Genomic DNA, 20,786 nt, shown 5'->3' with positions numbered 1-20,786 from the left:
AGCAATCTGGATTTTTAGACAGGGACAAATGAAATAATATCATTGTTGCCTGAACATGCCACTTGAAGACAGTATAGATTAATAAAGAATATTCATGAGAATCAAATCAATTTTTTGATTTTAGGGATTTTCACCTGTCCTTTAGCAAGTTTGATGAGAATATCACTCAAAGGGTTATACACACACCTCATTTTGGGACATGGCCTGATGGAAGAAGTCTCATCCCAAGATTAAAATTCTCCAACTTAAATAATGTGGTAAAGACTTCTACTGTTTATATATGTCTGTTCTATTGTCCTTTTGATCACATGGTAGGACTTGATCGCATGGCAGGATTTGGCTTGTCTATCTTTCTTGCATTTCTGTGGGATCCTGTGAGAGGTTCTGGCCAGTGGATTATGGTCAGAGGTGTACAAGTAAAACTTATGGGCTGGATTATTTAATTGCCAGTGAAAGATGCTTCAATGTGCTCTTCCTTCTACCACAGCAATCAGCAACATACTTGATGATGGAATGTCCTTTAGCTTGGGTCCCTAAATAGGAAGATCCCAGGGCTGAGCCCTGACCAAGCCATGGTGAATTCCTAGCAGAAGCATGGAATCAAACCTTCTTTTGGGAGGTGCCAAGATTTCACAGTTTGTGTTACCACTGCATAATCTAGCCTTTTCTGATTGACATAGCATATATCAATTTCTTCTGACACTGATGGGGCAAGACATGATGGCACAGATTGATGAGCCACATCAAGGTTCCTGGACTGTATAATGGAGATTTCATGAGAATGAAAATTATTGGGCCGTTCCAGATACAAACCAAAGTTCTCTCCCACTTCATGAGGGAGCACTAATCAGAATGTGTCACTGTAACTGTGAATTGCATATAGGGTGTGTCTGTGGGTGAAACTGTCAATTAATATGTCCATTGGCTCATAAGGTTTCTTCTATAAGACTTCACATTTCCCAAAGTAATAGTAATATAGTCATGTGCTGCATAACAATGTTTTGATCAAGAAACAGACCACATATACAACAGTGATCCCATATGATTATAATACTGTATCTTTACTGTACATTTTCTATGTTTAGATACACAAATACTTACCATTGTGTTACAATTGCTTACAGTATTTAGTACAGTAAAATGTTGTACAGGTTTTAGCTTAGGAGCAATAGACTATTCCTTATAGCCTAGGTATGTAGTAGGCTATGCTACGTATTGATATCTAGGTTTGTATAAGTACACTCTATGATGTTTGGACAATGATGAAATCACCTAAGAGCACATTTCTCAGAACATATCCTGTCCTTTAGTGATGCATGGCTGTATATAAATGTTGAAATTTATAGTATATTTTAATTAATATATAAGCATTATATATTAATTACACACAGTTAATGTTATGCAGTAATTATATATTAACCAACATTTAATTATTATACATAATGTTAATAAATTATATGAACATTTTTATATATTATATATTTGGAATTTGACAAAGTAATAGTAGAGATGCAGAGAAGGAAATGAATATAAAAGTTGTTTCAAAGATAAAGCCAATAAATATTATTGGCAGATGAATGTGAATAAGGAAGTCATGGATGAGTAAGTTTAGCAACTTAAATAGTGGCATAACTAAAGGAATAAACATTCCAAAAGATGAATTCATTTGGATATAACTATATTCGGATATAGTTATAATAGCCAACACTTATTGGGTATTCCAGCCAATCCTATAAATGTTTTACATATATAAATTTATATAATTCTTCCAACACAATGATATAGATATTTGTATCAGCCCCATTGTATAGGTGAAAAAACTAAGGGCCAGAGAGATAATATGTTAATGCAAATCCAGGCTTTTACTGTCCTGCTGGGAAGAAAATAGAGAGAAATCAATTCTGACTTTGGTACCTTTGCCACTTTCTTACTTATTTGTCTTGCTCTAGCTTTTGAAGGGTCATAGTATTACAATTCAGAAACTTGGGTTCCACTCTGGAACCTCAGTTTACTCAAATGAGAAATGAGGATAAAAATCCTTCCCCTCCCTACTTCCTGGGGCTGTCATGAAAATCCAATAAACTTGGCTCATTGCCAAAATGAAGAACAAAGTACCAGGAATGATGAAGAAGAATCAAGATGACCTCAACACACACTGCAGTAACTCACAATTCACAGGACCAGAAGAGAGCAGAGTAGGGGTGGGGAATGATTAGGCCAGAGAAAAAAAGGGAAGTAGTAAATGTCCAAGAACTTTCAAAGGTTAGAAAAAAAGAATCTAGTCATTTATCCCCTGGCCTTGGCCACCAGAATACCATTTGTCAACTGTGGAAAGTCATAAAAAGTGGGGAAGGCAAGGGGAGCTGTCATGTGTGCAGTTGAGAGAAAGCCAGTGTCTTTGGATCAGGACTTGTGTAGACAACAGTATAGGTCAGGAGATCCATGTCTACAAGATAGGCTGAGCAAGCAGAGTGGCAGAAAGAGATTTAGGGTAATGCCATGGTTAGTTGGGGACAGGAAAAATGATCTGTTCTAAAGGAAAAGGAAAACAGTAGACCTAACACAGGGGTCCCTTTCCTGAATGCTGCGAAGGCAGCTTCTACTCTCACATCCAGTGCAAGGCAACTTCAGTTCACCAGAGAATTGGTGTCAAGATTTTAATAATATGCCAAGAGAGAGAAAAAAAAAAAAGACTGCTAGAATTATGATATGGGATTCAAGAAGCTAGATGAAGCTTACATTTCCAGTCATTCACTTGCGGATTTAGGCTGTCAATGTAAAAAAATGGGGAACTAATACCTTTTGTAACAACCTGGATGGAACTGGAGACCATTCTTCTAAGTGAAGTATCGCAAGAATGGAAAAATAAACACCACATATACTCACTATTAAACTGTAACTAATCGATCAACACTTATATGTACATACGGAAGTAAAACTCAACCAAATCAAGCATGTGGGGCAGGGAGGAGGGGTTGGGTAAATTCACACCTAATGTACAATGCACACTATCTGGATGATGGGCATACTTATAACATTGACTCAAACTGTACAAAAGTAATACATGTAACCAAAATGTTTGTACCCCTGTAATATTCTGAAATTTAAAAAATTAGGATTCTAAGGAAAAAAAAGGAAATATTAAACAGTGTCCCCTGGTGGCAGGCTGTGTTGCATAGTAAGTCAGTCATAAGTTGGGCAGATTCTCTTTATATAACATAAAAAAGAGGAGGGGAATACACAATAGGAACTTCTTTTCTTGTGAGCATATGATTAATTTTTCCTTATTCTCTATAAATTTATGACATGAAGATGTGCACATTTATGTAAGAAGTATTTCCAAAGGCCCATCTAATATACATATCAAAGTAGATTTGTCAAAATTCAATTATACAGCATGATTAATTGGGAGATTATTAACTTTTAAATTATTCCTTTTGTATATGGTCTCCTAAGATATTTTGCAATTATTAAGGAGAAGTTACACTAAATTTGAGGCCTCCTCCATCAAGTTATTTTACAGTATTAAATACTTTTTCTGGGGGAAAAATGGAGATCTAATGTGAGCTTTTAAAAGAAAATACAAAACATATATTACTTAGATAAGTATACCCATGTAAGGATGCCTGAAGACCCCTAAATAAGGATAAATATCATTGAGCATTACAAAGTTGGAAATGGTATGAGCATTCACACTTAATAACCACAGCCTAGTCAGTGAGAAGTGAAAGTCTTTGTCCCACCTCAATTCTGTCACCAAATAGCTACTGGCTAAGTCACTCAGCAATTCTCTTTTTCCACTGACTCAAAGAAAAGCAAAACAAACAAACAAAAAAACACCACAAAAACATTCTTGGTTTTTCTCAACTAATGTCGCTAGCATATGCACGACAAAAAGTGCCCTAAGTCCATTGCTAATTCTGTCACAATCAGATTCTAAAGTTCAACAGGTAAAAGCAATAGGGCCTTCCAAATGCCCATTCAAACTCATTGAAATATTTAAAATTTGTTATCTGTTTTAAAAATCTCAGGACCTATTTGTCACAGGCTTTCCCTAAGTTCCTGAACTTCACTATAATGAAGTTGAGGCTTCTCTGCTTTGAATACAATTTGCAAAATTTTCTAACATCAAAGCAAATATTCATTAAAAATTTATGGATATTTGCTGAGTAAGTTTACTCTTACACTAAATTACAAGTGTCATATAACTGAATAAAACCTGTTACAAAGCTGCTTTTCAAGAGATAAATGACTGTCATTTTTATAGATGGTAACTTTTCTGGGAACCAGAAAATTACCTTGAATAATATATTGAGCACCATTTCTTCACCAAAGATATATTTAATGATGTTCTGTACCGCAATTTTATCATGAAGTATATAATACATCTAGGTATGCACCAAACTTTTAAATCATGGCTTATCTTCTTCTTATACTGTCTTCATAAAGAGTAAAATATGATAAATCTATAGCAGTAACATTTTCCACACCATTCTTCTCAAATGGTAGGATGATTTAGTGATTGGTGACCAGTTTCAAACCTGTGTTTCAGGCATGTCACTGTCTCTTTCTAAATTGCTACTGTAAAAAGTCACTTAACATTTTAGGACTTCAATTTCCTTATCACTAATTGAAAGAAATTTCACAATATTTCTTGTTTTTTGTTAACTATATTTTATGTTTATAATTATTATAAGTATATATTATTACATACATTTGCATCATATATAAACATAATTGTTTTTTAAAAAGAAAATAGTACACAAGGGCATATAATGAAAACAAATGTCTTTCCTTTTCTCTTCTAACCTCTAGTATTATTTCTAATGGGTAACCATTTTGTAAAAAATTATAGCTTATCATTCAGAAAATTATCTTAATATATACAAATAATATAATCTTTTCCATAACATTAAATGCTGTCTATTAATTTCTTGGCATGACATATATGAGAAATGTAGCAAAGATTGGTCGGGTGTTAATTGTTGAAACTAGGTCATGAGTATGTGGTGTTTCTTGTACTATTTTTTTTCCCCTTAACTAGTTAAAATTCCATCCATTAAGTAGAGATTCCCTTAATGTCCTAGGGAAACAACTTCCTAGACTCCTGGTTCAATATTAGCTTTGTTTTCTTTGGCTTGTTACATTGTTGACATTTTGGGACTTCCTTTCATTCCTTTTCTGATTAGATCCAATCCTAAATCCAATCTCTTTCTCTTTTCTGTTTTATTCTGTGTTTTATTTGTGCATATTCTCAAGCAACATTCAGAGAAAATATCTGCAATCTAGCCTGCTCATATTTCACTAAGAATGCATTTTGGGGTACAATATTTTCTACCAGAACTTTGAATAGCATTGTCAAACTTCATATAATGTTTCTGGTAAATTTGAGCCCATGATCACTGTTGTTCCTTTGTTGATAACTACTTTCTCCTACCCAACTGCTTTTTAACATATATTATTATCCTCATAGTTCTGAAATATTAATAATGCACCTAAGTGTGGGTATAATTTTCAATTATGGTGTTGGTCACTAAGTAGACCTCTTTAACTAGGAAGTATGTTCCCTGCTGATATAGATAATTCTCTTGTAATTTTTCTTCAGTATTGTCTCTCTTTCCTTGAGATTTGTACTTACTGGATAATGGGTCTTCCAGACTGTCCTATGCTGTCATTTTAGAACCTGAATTGGTTCTCATCTTTGATAATTTGTTTTACTTAGACTTCCAACCCTTCAACCCTTCAACTAATTTTTATTTCAACATTCATATTTTTAACTTTCAAAAGTTCTGTCTCTTTCCTTTTCCATCAGGGTTTTCCCTTTTTTGTGGTTTCAAATTAATATCTTGTCATACTAATAATTTTTTTAAAAAATGTTATTTTCTATATCCTAAATTATCTCCTTCTCATTCAGGATTTTGTTTTCATTTGTTTATCTGTTGCTGGTCAAATGGTGATCTTGACAGTTAAGTTTTCAGAATAATGAAATAAAAAGCTGACTTCAGGGCTCTATGCACATGGAGGGGAGATTTGTTTGGACAATTTAGCCATGGAAATGGCCAATCATGTTGAGGCTCCAAACTGCCTGAATTTTGAAATCTTTTTATGGAGGAAATTCAATTTTTTCTGGAAATAGATACTTTGATGTTTTCTCCTAAGATGTGGGGTGTGGATACTTGGTTGCTGGGAATTCTGAACTTGTGGCAACAGCTAGGTATCAATTATTTTATTTTTAGTTTTTCTTTTCCAGCATATTATGGGGGTACAAATGTTTAGGTTATGTATATTGTCCTTGCCGCCCACCCCCAGTCAGAGCTTCAAGCATGTCCATCCCCCAGACGGTGTGCATCGCACTCATTATGTATGTATACATCCATCCCCTCCTCCCTACATCTGCCAGACACCCGATGAATGTTATTCCTATATGTGCATTTATGTGTTGATCAGTTAAAACCAATTTGATGGTGAGTGCATGTGGTTCTTATTTTTCCATTCTTGGGATACTTGACTTAGTAGAATGGGTTCCAGCTCTATCCAGGATAATACAAGAGGTGCTAGATCACCATTATTTCTTGTAGCTGAGTAGTACTCCATGGTATACATATACCACATTTTATTAATCCACTCATGTATTGATGGGCACTTGGGTATTTTTATTTTTTCAAAGAAGCTCCCTTATTCCAGATATTTTTTTCCCCCACAATCAAAACAAGTGTTTCCAAGTTTTAAACCCTTCCTGGACTATAGAGGTTTCATCAGCCCCCTCGCTGTCTCTCTCCTGCATGCATGCTCCTGCCTCTGTTTTCTTCTGTTCTAGTCCACTTGATAATATGTTCTATCTTCTTAAGTTTGCTGAACTCTCATGTCTGCTAATGTCTGGTCTCCCAGGCTTAGGCATTTAAAATTTATGTATCATTTTATTGAGTTTTCAACTGTGTGAGAGAACAATAAGTATTGTCTATTCCATATCTTCACTAAAATGATAAAAAAATTTTCTAAATTTTCAAAATGAAAATGAACAAAATTTAAAAATCTTAAACCCATAAATACAGTCAATACTCAAGATCTCTACAAATCCAGGTGATAAATTTAAATCACACGTTACTGTAAAACACTTAAAACATGACGTCTCAGAAGAGGACTTGGAAATCAAACAGGACAGCTTAGATCCTACTCTTTCAACTTAAGGAAATATGTAGCCTCCTGATTACACCTGCCTTCTAGGGCTGTTTGGAGAAGACAAGGAATAAATCACCTCAAACTATGCCTGTAACATAGTGGGAACCCCAAAAATGCTAGTTCCTTTGTGTAATCCCTTAATGTTCCATTTTTTCTTCTCCTATATACACAGTTCTTCTCATAACCCTTTCTCTACATACTGGAGGAATTGCTTATAGTCCCTCACCTTTGCTTAGGTGCTATCATGAATATCATTTCATAAAATAGGCAGAAGCCAGGACATATCTATTTGCTTTTCCTGGGTAACAAACTACCTAAAGCTTAGTGGACTAAACAATAACTATTTATTTAGCTCAGAAATCTGTGCACTGGAAAATTGTGCTGGGGTCAATGGATTGGTTCTGTTGATCTGGGCCACCCTTAAGAGATCTCAGTTGGATTTACTTACCTGTTTTTGGTCAGTTACTGGGAACTCTGCTGGGATAGCTAATTTGTCATGAGATTTCTCACCTTCCAGCAAGCTATACAGTGATGTTCTCATGACTATTACACCACATTCCATGAGTGAGGGCAGAAATGGGCAAAGGACCAAGTTCAACCTGCACATTGTTGCTTTGGTTACATTCTATTGGCAAAATTAAGTCACAAAGAGAGCCAGCTTGGGTAAATATACTTATCTTCTTCCATCTTCTTATAGGAGCTGTGAAGAATTGTGGCCATTTTTTAATCTATCACATAGAGTAAAGGTGTTTAGATGACAGGCTCTTGGGATGTATCAAGGTAACAATGCTGCAAAAGGTACAATGAACACCAGTTGAGTACCATGACAAGGTTTTTACCCTCAACAGAATCCCTAATTTTTGCCCATCACTTAGTGCACTACCACTTGAGTTGTGGCAAGGGCAGGGAAAACATGGTTTACTAGCCAACACCTGCCTGCTGTCTGCTTTTTCACAGTCTACAAGCTAAAAATAGTTTTTATACTTTTAACTTGTAGAAAAAATATCAAAAGAAGAATATTTCTTGATATGCAAAAATTATATGAAATTCAAATTTCAGTGTGCATAAAGTTTTATTAGAAAACATCTACTCCCTTATATTAATATTTATGTATCATCTATGACTACCTTCAGGCTGCAACTGCTAGAGTTTAGTAGTTGCAAAAAAGACTGTATGTGACCCACAAAGCCTACAATATTTACTATTGACCTGTTCCAGAAAAAGTTTGTCAACACCTGATTTATAATATATGCCAAGTGTTTGGACATGGTTGTGTCATCCATGCAAAACTACAGAGAAAAAATTAAATATCACCAAAAAATTGTGAGAAATAAAATTTAACACACATAAAGCTGGTAATTAATAATCACTCTGAAACATTAATATTTTACTACCATTAGTTATCTAATAATATTGCTGGTAAAGGAAATTGGTTTCCAAAATATTTCTTTTTTACTAGGCAGAAATAGGAAGAACTAACAGATTTATCATTTAATTTAAAATACATAGCAGGAAGGATTTTATTTCATTTTTATCATTTTGACCAGAATAAATGGCTTCCTACAGCCATATTTAATGTTTTCAAAATGGAATGACCAAATGCCTTAGGTTTCTAACCTAACTTGTTTCCAAATTCAAGGAGAAATGTAGTGGAAGGAAAGTAGATGGATGTCAGTAGGGTCAAGGTGACAGAGCAGAAAATGAGAAGTTGACAGTGAGTAATAAAAATCTAATTTTTCCCATGAATTAAAAACGAGAGCAGAATTCACAAGTAGTGAATTCTCAGTAATACTGAAAAATTAAATGGCTTTAAGCTAGGTCCTCCAGCTCCTGAAAATTAAAACCACAGCATTTTTATAACTGTACACATTTTTCCTTTTCCACACCACTCTGCATTATAGCCTTTAAAATTTAAAAGCCTCTTCTCCTATCATTTTCTTTCATTTATTTTTCAGTAAGGTATTTCTTGATTATCAAATGCAGTATGTTCCATGTAGAAAAATTGTAACATGCAGAAAAATTATTGGAGGCAAATTTAATTTCTCAGCCCTCATTACTCGGGTATACCACCTGTAATATTTTGTCTTATTTTGTTTTCTGCATTTTAACAATGAATATTTGAATTTTCTCAAGTTATTATACAACTTTTAATGTCTGCCTAATGTTCCACTAAATATCTTTTACCATATTTTAGGAATACTTTACCTATTTTTATATTTTTATTCTTGTTCATTTTTCAATCTCAGAAATAATAGCATTGTTTTGACATGAAGCTGGTTTTCATTATTCCTTAAGACATACTGCAAGCTATCAGGTAAGCACATGTGGATATTTGCAGGCTCTGGGTTTATGTTGTCAAATAATTTTCTAAAGTATCTTTTCTTTTTACTGAGGACTAGGGTACCTCTCTGTAGAACAAAATGACTCTAAAGATCATTGAATCCCCTGGAACACACCGCTGTGTAGACTGGACTTAGATTAGGGGATGCAGTTTTTCTTAGCAAGACATGTTGAGATGGACAGAAAAGTAGGACTGAATATCATGAGGTTGAAGAACGGCATATTTTTTTGATTGAAGAAATTTACCTCCATTTTGATTATTCTAGTTCCGATGCAGATCAGTATCTTTTTAAAAGTTTTAAATTAAAAAAATTTAAATTTCAGAATATTATGGGCATATAAGCATTTTGGTTACATAAATTGCTTTTGTATCTTTTGAGTCAAAGTTATAAATGTGCCCATCACTCAGATAGTGTGCATCGTACCCATTAGGTGTGAATTTACTTATCCCCTCCCCGCTGCCTGCTTGATTTCTGATGAATGTTATTTCCATATGTGTACATAGATATTGATTGATTAGTTCCAATTTAGTGGTTAGTACATGTGGTGTTTGTTTTTCCATTGTTGTCCTCATGTTTTGTAATCTTTTTATATATATCACTCGTCACCTTTTTATCCCATACTGAGTGTCCCACGTTGCTTCTCTGCAAATTCACAATGCTGCTTCCAGGCTGAGAGATCTGTATGTAGGCAGCTGCCTGCACCTTTCATTTCTTTCTTTGGGAGCCGTGAGCTGGTAGGATGCCTCTAGTCTGCCATTTTTTTCCCTCCAGATGAGTATCTGAGTGTAAATCAGGATGTGATTTTAACTAAAGCTTACCAAAGCTGTATTAATCCTTAAGTTTGTATTATATCAGAATTCCAAAAGCTTGGTTAGTAATTTGTTATATTTGCAGAACAAAAACAAAAATGAGCTAACAAACAAACAAAAAGTGATGTTCCGATGCATTCTAATCCTGGCTCTGTTGTGGACTATGTGAATACTAGTGAGAAAGTCATTTAATCCCTTGGGACTTCAATTTTCTCATATGTAAAAAGAAGTTCTTGGACTTGATAAATGTAAAGACCTCTCAAACTCTTTTGAAAACGCTATTATTCTTATTACACATTTAAAGTATGCATACTGATATTTTCCTTCCCAGAAAGCCCTTCAAATTAACCTACTTTTTCACTTGTGAACAGATTTGGCTGTAAGGGCAACTATGATAGAAACCTGAAAGGTTTCCTAGCATTCTTCTATCACCCTTTTCAAATCTCTCCCCAGCAATAGATGCTTCGTAGTGCTATATTTATTAATATATAACTAAGGGAAACCACTGGAGTGAATCTTCCTAAGCAAATGAATATAGGTTTCATCATAACTGTCAGATCATACTTATCCTAGAGGAAACTGGTAATATTATTTCCTATATAAGAAAGAAAAAGGGAGGAAAATAGTATCTTATACTCAGTTTTAGCAGAAACTCTTTTATAGTAATAATTTTTAAATTTAAATAGAATTACTAAAGGAACAATAATAGAATATACATGTATGGAACACCAGGCTAATACAGACATTGTGATTAATTGTAAGTGATTTTTGCAGTCAATATAAAAGGAAATAATCACAAGTGCCTTAATATAAAAAAGAAATATGTTACATTTTCAGTAACAAAACCTTGTTTTTTTCTATTATGTTCTAAATAAGCCACATAATGCAAGCATTGTTTTCATTAGAAATTAAACAGAATACCTTATATCTTAATAGAATTCAAAAGCATAATGTTAAAATGTACTCCATTGAAGTCCTTCTGAAGCTTCTCTTCTATCTAGGATCAAAGATTCTTGTTGCATTTTTTTTCACATACATTAAATGAATTGCAACTGAAAATAATCTCATTTTTCTTGTTTCTGTGTAATCATGCCAACAAATGCAATAAACTTAAATGTAACAGGCCAAATCTCCACTAAAGGAGCTTCCTTATTATCAGGACTGACAGGGCATCACATATAAATTGTTACTTATGGACTAATTTTCAGCCACATGATATGTTATACTCTGTAAGAATGAGTGTCTCTGCATTATCCATTTCCAAAAAAGCACCACATTATTCTATGTAAGAAACTCTGATTTTGGTTTGTCACAAATCAAATATAGCATTTCATTCACAGTACCTAATGAGGTAGAACTCTACATAACAAATTTACCATAATTAGAAAACATGTGAAACACTTTTCTTAAAATGTATGTCCCAACAGCCTCACGTTCCTCTTTAAAACTCCACCCCAAATTTTATCCTCACCATTCTAAGAATTTTGGAGACCCAAAGAGGCACTGAGACACTAGAATATTCTTTCCTCTCTGCAAGATAGGAGAAATTTGAGAGTAAGTCTGCAAACCATTCATCATGCCCCTATTACTTATAGGATTAGGCGTAAGCAGCAGGTAGCAAAAGCAGGCACTCCAAAAGCATTCTCCTCCATGCTGCTGACCTTAGTGTTTCACACTCTGTCCATACCAAACTCATAACTCTTTCTGCACCTCTGTGCTTTCCTCTGCTAGCAGCATATACCCTAATTTTGTCTGTCTACACTTTCTGCCTCCACTCATGTTAGCCTAAGGGTCATCTATCCATCCTTCAAAATTCAGGTTAAACTTCCATTTCTTGGAAGTCCTCCCTGACCAATGCTGACACAGAACATTAGCAGTTCCTCCTTGCCGCTCTGCTCTGTGCCTTATCGCATTTTGCACGGACACTGTATCTTGTCTGGATGTCTGTCTCTGCTCCACAGCAAGATTTTAGCCCCAGATTTTATGTACAATATATAAGGCAATTTCCTAAGCACCTTTATGAAAATATATGCCAACACATCTGGCATAGTAGGTTCCATGGAATGTGTCTTCATTAAAGGTAGTAGCCCTGCCTTCTTGCCTTTTAGTGATTATAAATAGATAACTATCAAGCCATTTTCCTGCTAGTGTTACTGTTTCAGCAGGACTCAAAGAAAACCCTCTTGGGTCCTCGCCTAACCTGTAATAAAAAGAAAGAAAGCACTGCCCCTTAGAGGCTGCAAAGAGAAGAGTGCTTCATGGGCTCACCAACCTGGTGGTAAGTGTAAGCGCTGTCCATGGTGGCATGGCTAGAAACACAGGTAATCTCTCCGCATGTGATTCACTAGAATTTGCAAAATCTGAAACAAGATGTTGTAGATATAACTTGCCTCCCCTTCCTCATTTATTACCTAACTAGCCTGTTGCTGCTATTCCTTCTTCAGTGAGTGAGTTCACTGGGAGGGAAAAAAAAGAGGATGTGCTAATAACAGTCATTTCCAATGCTCCTTGTGCAGAGTGTTGCATTCGGGGGGACCTCTCATATGCTCACCTTGAACTTCAGTTAGTGGCTTCAGTTAAGGTGCTGCAGAAGCTTTTCCCAGAGAGAATCATCCTTTAATACATTGAGGAATAATTTAGAAAATTCCTAATGGGCCAAATGCAGGAAGAAAAGTCCCAGCAAGTTCACTCATTTAGAAGTATAAAAAAATTGTTTCCTTAGTATTTTGCCACAAAGAGTAATGTCTAAAACTCTGGTCTTTTACTTTCTTCTCTTGAATTGTGAGAGGTTTTTACTTTCAAAATTATTTCCTACCACTAGAATAGAATAAAAAATAAAAAGAATTGAAGAAAATCTACTTAGAGCAAAGCTAGAAAACAAAATGGGAATATTAAGGAGAAAAGAGCATATTTAGGAGGGGTAAGCAGGAGAAGAGGATATATGTGGTTATCCTGGAAAGTCAGTAAATCGATAGACCTCAGCAGCAGTTCCATTATTGGTATGTAGAAGGGCTTTGGGTGGAACAAGTTGGTTCAAAGAAGGGTCTTAAAGCTGCAATCGCAGAGACTTTACATAAGACTGTTGGCCGGGCGCGGTGGCTCACGCCTGTAATCCTAGCACTCTGGGAGGCCGAGGTGGGCGGATCGTTTGAGCTCAGGAGTTCGAGACCAGCCTGAGCAAGAGCAAGACCCCATCTCTACTAAAAATAGAAAGAAATTATATGGACAGCTAAAAAAAATATATACATATAGAAAAAATTAGCCGGGCATGGTGGTGCATGCCTGTAGTGCTACTCGGGAGGCTGAGACAGGAGGATCGCTTGAGCCTAGGAGTTTGAGGTTGCTGTGAGCTAGGCTGACGCCACGGCACTCACTCTAGCCTGGGCAACAGAGTGAGACTCTGTCTCAAAAAAAAAAAAAAAAAAAAAGACTGTTAACTGTCAACTGTTCATTTCAAAGAGGGCCAAGGTTTTTCTTTGCCATAGGTACACATGTGTGTGCACACACACACATACACACACACACGTGAGCACCTGGTATCTCCATTATCTCCAGACAGGCATTGTCTGCAGTCTGCCCTGTAGTTTGAGATTTCTTCTTTTTGCAGAAGTCCCAGTGCTGCCCTGAATCTTACAACCCTGGAACACAGAGCTTCTGCTTCAAGTTCTCATTGTTTTGAAGTAATGATCATGAGTCTGGAAGTACTTTGATTTCCTAAATTGGATACTGCCTAACATAAATAACTGATAATTAGGAGAAATTAGGGAGCCCTGATTTTTGGGAGTCTCTGAGTTCTGTAGGATAAAGTAAATTAGTTTAATGTGAAAAGACAGAAGGCACTTGGAATTCGTGTTGGTGAAGAGCTCCATCTCCTGTTCTGTGTAGGTATGTTCTCAAAACAATTTCCCCCAGCAAGTGGCCGCTATGCACACCAGAGTAATCAGAAACAATAAGCAAGCTGTAGCCCGTGTGCAATGCAGATTCTCGATTCTTCTGTTCACTTCCTATGCCTAAAAATGAACGTCATTTGCATGTGGTGGGTACTGACAACTGAGAGAAGGAAACACTGAATAGAATAAGGTGTTACATGTTTAACCTACAGTAAAGAAACGAAGATTGGCAGCAATTTTATTGAGATAATTTTCCCCTTTCATTTGGAGAATTCAATTTTGTGCCTCAGGACAATCAACAACATTTTCTCTCAGTTCTGTAAAATAAATGAGCTGGAATAGCCTTAGTGCAGATCTAGTTCAAGTTGGCAAAGAAACAACCTTCTCAGCTCATAAATCGAACCAGATTTGATCTGCTTAGCTCTGTAAAACACTTGCTATGTTGATAATTTACCCTTATTCATCCTCAATGCCCTGCTTTTTATTACAAAATGGGCTTAAAGGAGAAGAAAATGAAAGGGAAGACAAAATTGTAAGGCAAAAATGCGAAGGTCCTATAAATGTGAAATAATGCCTTAGGTGAGTGGAGGCCGCTGTGCTGCTGGACAAAATTACATTTTCCTTTTTTTCTTTTTGTTCTATTGTAAGAGCAACTTTTTTTGGCAATAACCTACAAGTAGTTTTGTTTGTTTGCTTGTTTTCCTTTGTTTCATTGGAAAAACAAAGACTCAGTAAATTTAACCAACTTTATCTGTAAAATTATACTAGGAGGCTATGTAATTAGGAGCAAAATGTATTGAACTAAAAATCAAAAGAATTGAATCCCATTCTTATATCTAAAAGCAGCTAACACTGTGACATTAGGCTGTTAACAACCTCTATGGACTTTGGTTTATTGCTTGTGTAAGGAAGGATTAGCTTAAATCCTTTTTTTTCACATCCAAAAATATTGTGTCATCTACCAATAACATACCAAACCTTAGAAATACATTTCCTATTATGTTAATAAAAATGGAAATTTACATATATGCTATATATGTATTTATCTGTATCAAAATTATATATATTGCATATATTTTGAATCAGTAAAGTTAAAGAATTTCTATATAGAAAAATTTTTACAGTGGAAGTCTATGGTCCTTTATCATTTTAACTGGCCTACCTTAGGAAATGAAGCCCAGCTTAGCTTATTGGTTTTCTACATTAGAGGCATAATAATAACCCCAGACAGTAATAAAATGCTAATATGACTTGGGTATCATAGTTTCCGGATGACTGGGGTACCACAAAAAGCTACCATATTAACATCACTCCTTTATGCTACTATATATAATCATACCCAATATCCTGAAATACTCAATTATAATTGAATGTATGAATAAACATTTCAAATCTAGAAGGCAATTGGTGTGACATACTAAACACAGAAAATTGTTTATTCCACACCAGTAAGATATTCTGAGTCAATTTTTTTTTAAAATTATCACCATTAACCAGAAAGACAGGCTTATATTCACATGGATAACAAAATCATTTAATCATGTATTCAATCAGGGTTCATTCTTATGTTGATCTTAAATCTCTGTACAGGAAAGTGTTAGGAGAAGCTACCATTATCTCTGCTATTTTTGACTTATGTAGTACATTTTGAAGAAAAACTTTTAAAAAATAAATATGAATATTTAATACAGGGTTGAAAGCAATTCTGATATCAAATCTCAAATAATTTACAAGGTAATCCCCAAAAGATAAGTTACTAAGTATTAGTTTTTCCAAGAATAGCTAACAGTATGACAATGACCACGGCAAGCAGGAAACAAAAACAAAAAAAAACCAATATATCAAACTTTACAGTAATGTAAAATAGAACGATTATAAGTAGCTTTTATTCTTCTCTATACTTTAAGTTTCATTAAGGATCATGTTATTCATAATTGGAGAAAGATAGTAAATGATATCAATATAAGACAAGATATGTGAAGTACTTAAAAATGTGCTAGAATGCACTAATCAATGTTATTTTCCTTTTTCTCCCCTGCCTTCCTGCTTCAGGCTGTTTTGTGCCTACAGTTGAATCATGAGTCTGAAGTTAGGGTCTCTAAACAGTGACACTTCCCCACATTATTCTCAGTGTTAGGCAATCCATGCCTTGCACATAGAAATGTTGGGGACTCAGTCCCACTTTCTGCCACTTATCTACTCATTTATACCCTTGTCCTAGCTCTAGGCACGATTTCCCACCTTCTGCTGGACTTACCTGTATTTGACAATAGAGCTCACATCCAACGTAATGGTTGTTCCTTCTTCCCCCAGCTCATTCCAATATGTCCCTCTGCTTTCTTATATTCTTTCTCCCCAAACTGATTGTGAGTGTACTCTGTCAATAGAACACTTTGGGTAGTAATTTCTTCCTTTCAAATTTGCTTTACTCCTCTGTAGAAATTCCCATATCAGAACCTTTTACATTGCTTTGTTAACCTTATTCATTAGAAATACCATGCTATCTTTCTATCTACTGGGGGTCGTGACAGTTATAAAATTTTGCAAATCATCCCTCAACGTGTTCTCCAACACACTAAGATCTGTTTTAATTGATTATACCTCATAAAAGTTAGTGGATTTGGTTTAAATTTCTAAGAATAAATAGCTGAGACTATTCAGTTGAGTCTAACATTTTTCTTATTAACTTCTAGTGCCAAGTGTGGGAGTCACTGCTGCCTTGTTTATTCTTGACTGAAGCTATCTTCATGGGACATCTATCTATACATGAGGAGTCTAAATAAAAGTGATTACCAAATCAATTAAACACGGAATACTTCCGAGACCTTCCAAATATGAACTTTTGCTTGATGAGCATAATAGGAGCCAAGAGCTGGTTAATTTGGAACCCATTAGTAAGGATAAGCCAGAATAGCAATTTTCAGGTGGTTACTCCATAGGAACACAAAACACCACAATTATAAGCTTAGATTTCAATGTGTAATTCTCAAATAACTAGCAAATGTAATCTGGACCCAGTCCTGCTAAAATCAATAGAATACTAGAGTGTGAATTTAAAAGTTAAAAACAATGTTGGCTAGCAATAGCTGGTGTCTGGGACGAGTCTTACACTGGCATGGCACCATCACTACAACCAGCCCTTTCACTGACACCTGAATTCAACACTCACGATTCACTGATGTCCTAAAACCACACAGCTTCCTGCATGCCTCTACAGTGACATTTCCATGGAAAAAGCAATTTTTTATTTTTGAGAAAGAGTCTCTCTCTGTGGCCCCTGCTGCAATGCAGTGGCATCATCATAGCTCAATGCAAGCTCAGACTCCTGGGCTCAAGCAATCCTCCTGCCTCAGCCTCCCAAATAGCTGGGACTACAGATGCACGCCACTGATCCCTGACTAATTTTTCCATTTTTAGTAGGGACGGGGTCTTGTTCTTGCTGGTCTAGAACTCCTGAGCTCAGGGGATTCCCCCCGCTTCCGCCTCCTAGAGTGTTAGGATTACAGATGTGAGCCACTGTACCTGGCCTAGGGAAAAACAATTTATGTTAATATATGCACTTTAAGATTTCTCATTTGGTTCTCAAAATGATGCCTGATTTTGAAAATCACTAAGAAAAGGGAGGAAGAACAAGATCTTCAGAACTGTACTTGCTAGTGCGAAAGCAGAAAGAAACTTTAAAACAATCTGAATATGATTTTGGAATTATATTCATGTAAGTTAACTTTATTCTGTTGAATGAATAACACTATCAAATATAAGTGGTGTGGGGGGAAAGTGAAATGAAAGACAAATGCACTTTTTGTATTTAAAAGATAAAAATTCTTCAAAATTGTTTTGTATTTAACACATCCAAAAATTATTTTTAATAAAAAGGTACACACTTTTTGTTAATATAAAATCGATTCCTCATAACACCTTCACAGAAATGCTAAACAAATATCCAAAGAATGTTTTTACTAATGGGTTTCAAATGACCCACTTGCCTGGGTTACCCTCGTTGTCATCAGCTCTATATTCTGAGATTAACTTCGCCTCAGCTCAAAACGGGAGGTCCCTGTCGCGGGAGGAATCAGAGATGGAACCCTCACCCAGAAAATAGCACCCGGTGTAATCACTGTGTTGAATCACTCTGAGGTCCAAAGTAAGCATCACCCAAGGCTTATAGAAATGTTATATAACAGAGCTAAGAAGAGAGCTGTCAACTGTAGAAAGTTTCTGCGAGATCTGTTTTCTGATTTATTTTCATAGGCGCTTATTTAAAACACAAAAGGAAACCTGTACGTGGCTAGCCTGGACAACACTGTGAAGGCCTGGTCCTGGGTAAGGAATGTTCCTTGTTTAGGTCTAGTTTTTCTTTTGGGGAGAGCTGCCTTGTTCGTCATTCTGTATGGTCCCTGCCTCCACTCTGGGAGGTTTTCCCTTTATCTTTTCTTCCTTGGCTGTCTCGAAGGTGGTTCTGGACAGCGCGCCCTTCCCACTGCGCGCACAGCCTCCTCAGCCACATTCTGCTCATGGTGAGTAGGTGTCCAAGACTCAGTCACAACACTTTTAAATAAAGCCCATTTCTTTGACAATATAATTCTCAAAAATGAAATAGATTTCTTATCTATTTCATTCCAACAAGTTTTATGTGCCCAAGATTTATTTATTTATTTTTATTTTATTTATTTTATTTATTTTTATTTATTTTTATTTTTTATTTATTTATTTATTTTTTTGTGAGAACATGGTTTTCAGGTAAGTTGTGCTTCTTTGCTATTTTTTTTTTTTTTTTTGCCTTCATTTCTCTCTAGCTATTCTGGAAATTCTATGTTCTTATTCTCATATTTGCTTTCGAGCATCTTAATTCATTTACATATTTTATACTAGATGTAAAGGCCATACCCTTAATTTGGTTTATTCCAACAGATTAAATTTTAATGGGTTTTAAGACTTTCTTAATTTTATGTTTTGAATCTAAAAGCAATCAGCAATTCTGATTTTACGTTGTCCTAAATCTATGAATTTATTCCCTTTCATTTCTACTTTCAAACTGGCTGATTATTTTAACTAGCTCAGATCTCCTTTTAATTCCTTGCCAAAGGCACCCGATTGCTTTCAGTTCAGTACCCCTATGGCCTATCTGCCAAGATTTCATAGATTGTTTTTTATGAAATATTTTCCACTGTAACATGGGCTTCCATTTCCAGCTTCTGATATCAGTTTCCTCACCACGCCAAGCTGGCTGCCAGTCCATTGGCACACGTCTTCTCGTTAGGGTGGTGCCAACACGTCTACTACTACATTAGTCAGGCTAGGCTAGGGGAAGTGACGGTCAGGGTTTGAGGGCCAGAGCAAGCTGTGACTTCTACGGCCCTGCATCGGATATGTTGGTGTCTTCACTAAGGTGAATATTTCACAGAATTTTACGTGTGTGATTCAAAGTTTGTGGGTTGAGTTGTGGCAGTTTCCTTACTTCTTTAGAGTTTTGCTCAATATTTTAATTTTTCAGTGTATTTCAGGCTTGAGGATTTGAGCAAAAAAATTAATCATCTTTAATCAGGTCTCATAGTAAAAAAAATTTAAATACACAGGGCATGTATTATGTCTGTTATCTTCCATTAATTACTGAGAAAGAAAACTCTTCCCAATTAGACCTTGGTTTTGTCTTAATCTATATAGAATTTTAAAAATAAAATAGCATATTTATATCATAGCTCTCCAAAAGCCCACATAAACATTAATAATAGAATAAAATATATAAATAGCAAGGGCAAAAATAGGCAATGTGACAGCAGTAGGCTGGAGGTTTCAACACCTTTTGGGGAGATGGATAGCAGATGGGACCCTGGAGAGTCTCTATTTGAGAGTCTACTGGAGAATTAGAATAGAAAAACTAAGTGCTTGCAGAGGAGGGACTCTCTGGTGAGAATTTGACCTGAGAAGCCCTACAAACCCTCAGCATTTAGAGGCAACTGGTGCCACAGAAGTTGTAAAAGGTTCATGGGGCTGAAAACAAGACCATTGCTTCAAAGTTTGCATACAGAGTCCTTGTATCTTCAAGTATCCTCACACTCCATGTGGCCAATTGATCACTACCTTCTTTACCTCCCATTCAAAGCAAGAGAATAAGAACGTAAATGAAGAGAATCCACTCACTGAGAAATGACAAGAACAGTGGAGAATGGGATGTGACGCAAGGCTGGAAATGGCATTAAGTGAAAGCCTCCCTCGCCCTCTCTTCCCAGATGTTGGCAACCAGGTATATACTTTAGGTATATTAGAGGGTTCTCTTGTAGAGATGACCAGTCCAAGGCAAAATGATCAATAGACCAACAGAAACTAATGTTCTCTTTCAAAGTCCAATTGCTCTGCAGTAAATTGCACCAGTAAATAAATCCCCTCCAGGCATGTAAAGTCTTTAAATCATCTATTTAACACCTCACTCTTAAACATGAATGAATAATTAGCGATAACCAGGGGTCACATAATATATAGGAAGAGCTTCCAACTTGATAAAGAGAATTTAAACAAAAGAATGAAAGGAGAACTCAGAGGACACAGACGCCATGACAGGAGCAGAG

This window comes from Eulemur rufifrons, chromosome 7 (assembly GCF_041146395.1).
Source record: "Eulemur rufifrons isolate Redbay chromosome 7, OSU_ERuf_1, whole genome shotgun sequence".
Taxonomy (NCBI): domain Eukaryota; kingdom Metazoa; phylum Chordata; class Mammalia; order Primates; family Lemuridae; genus Eulemur; species Eulemur rufifrons.
This window is presented reverse-complemented; position numbering follows the sequence as displayed.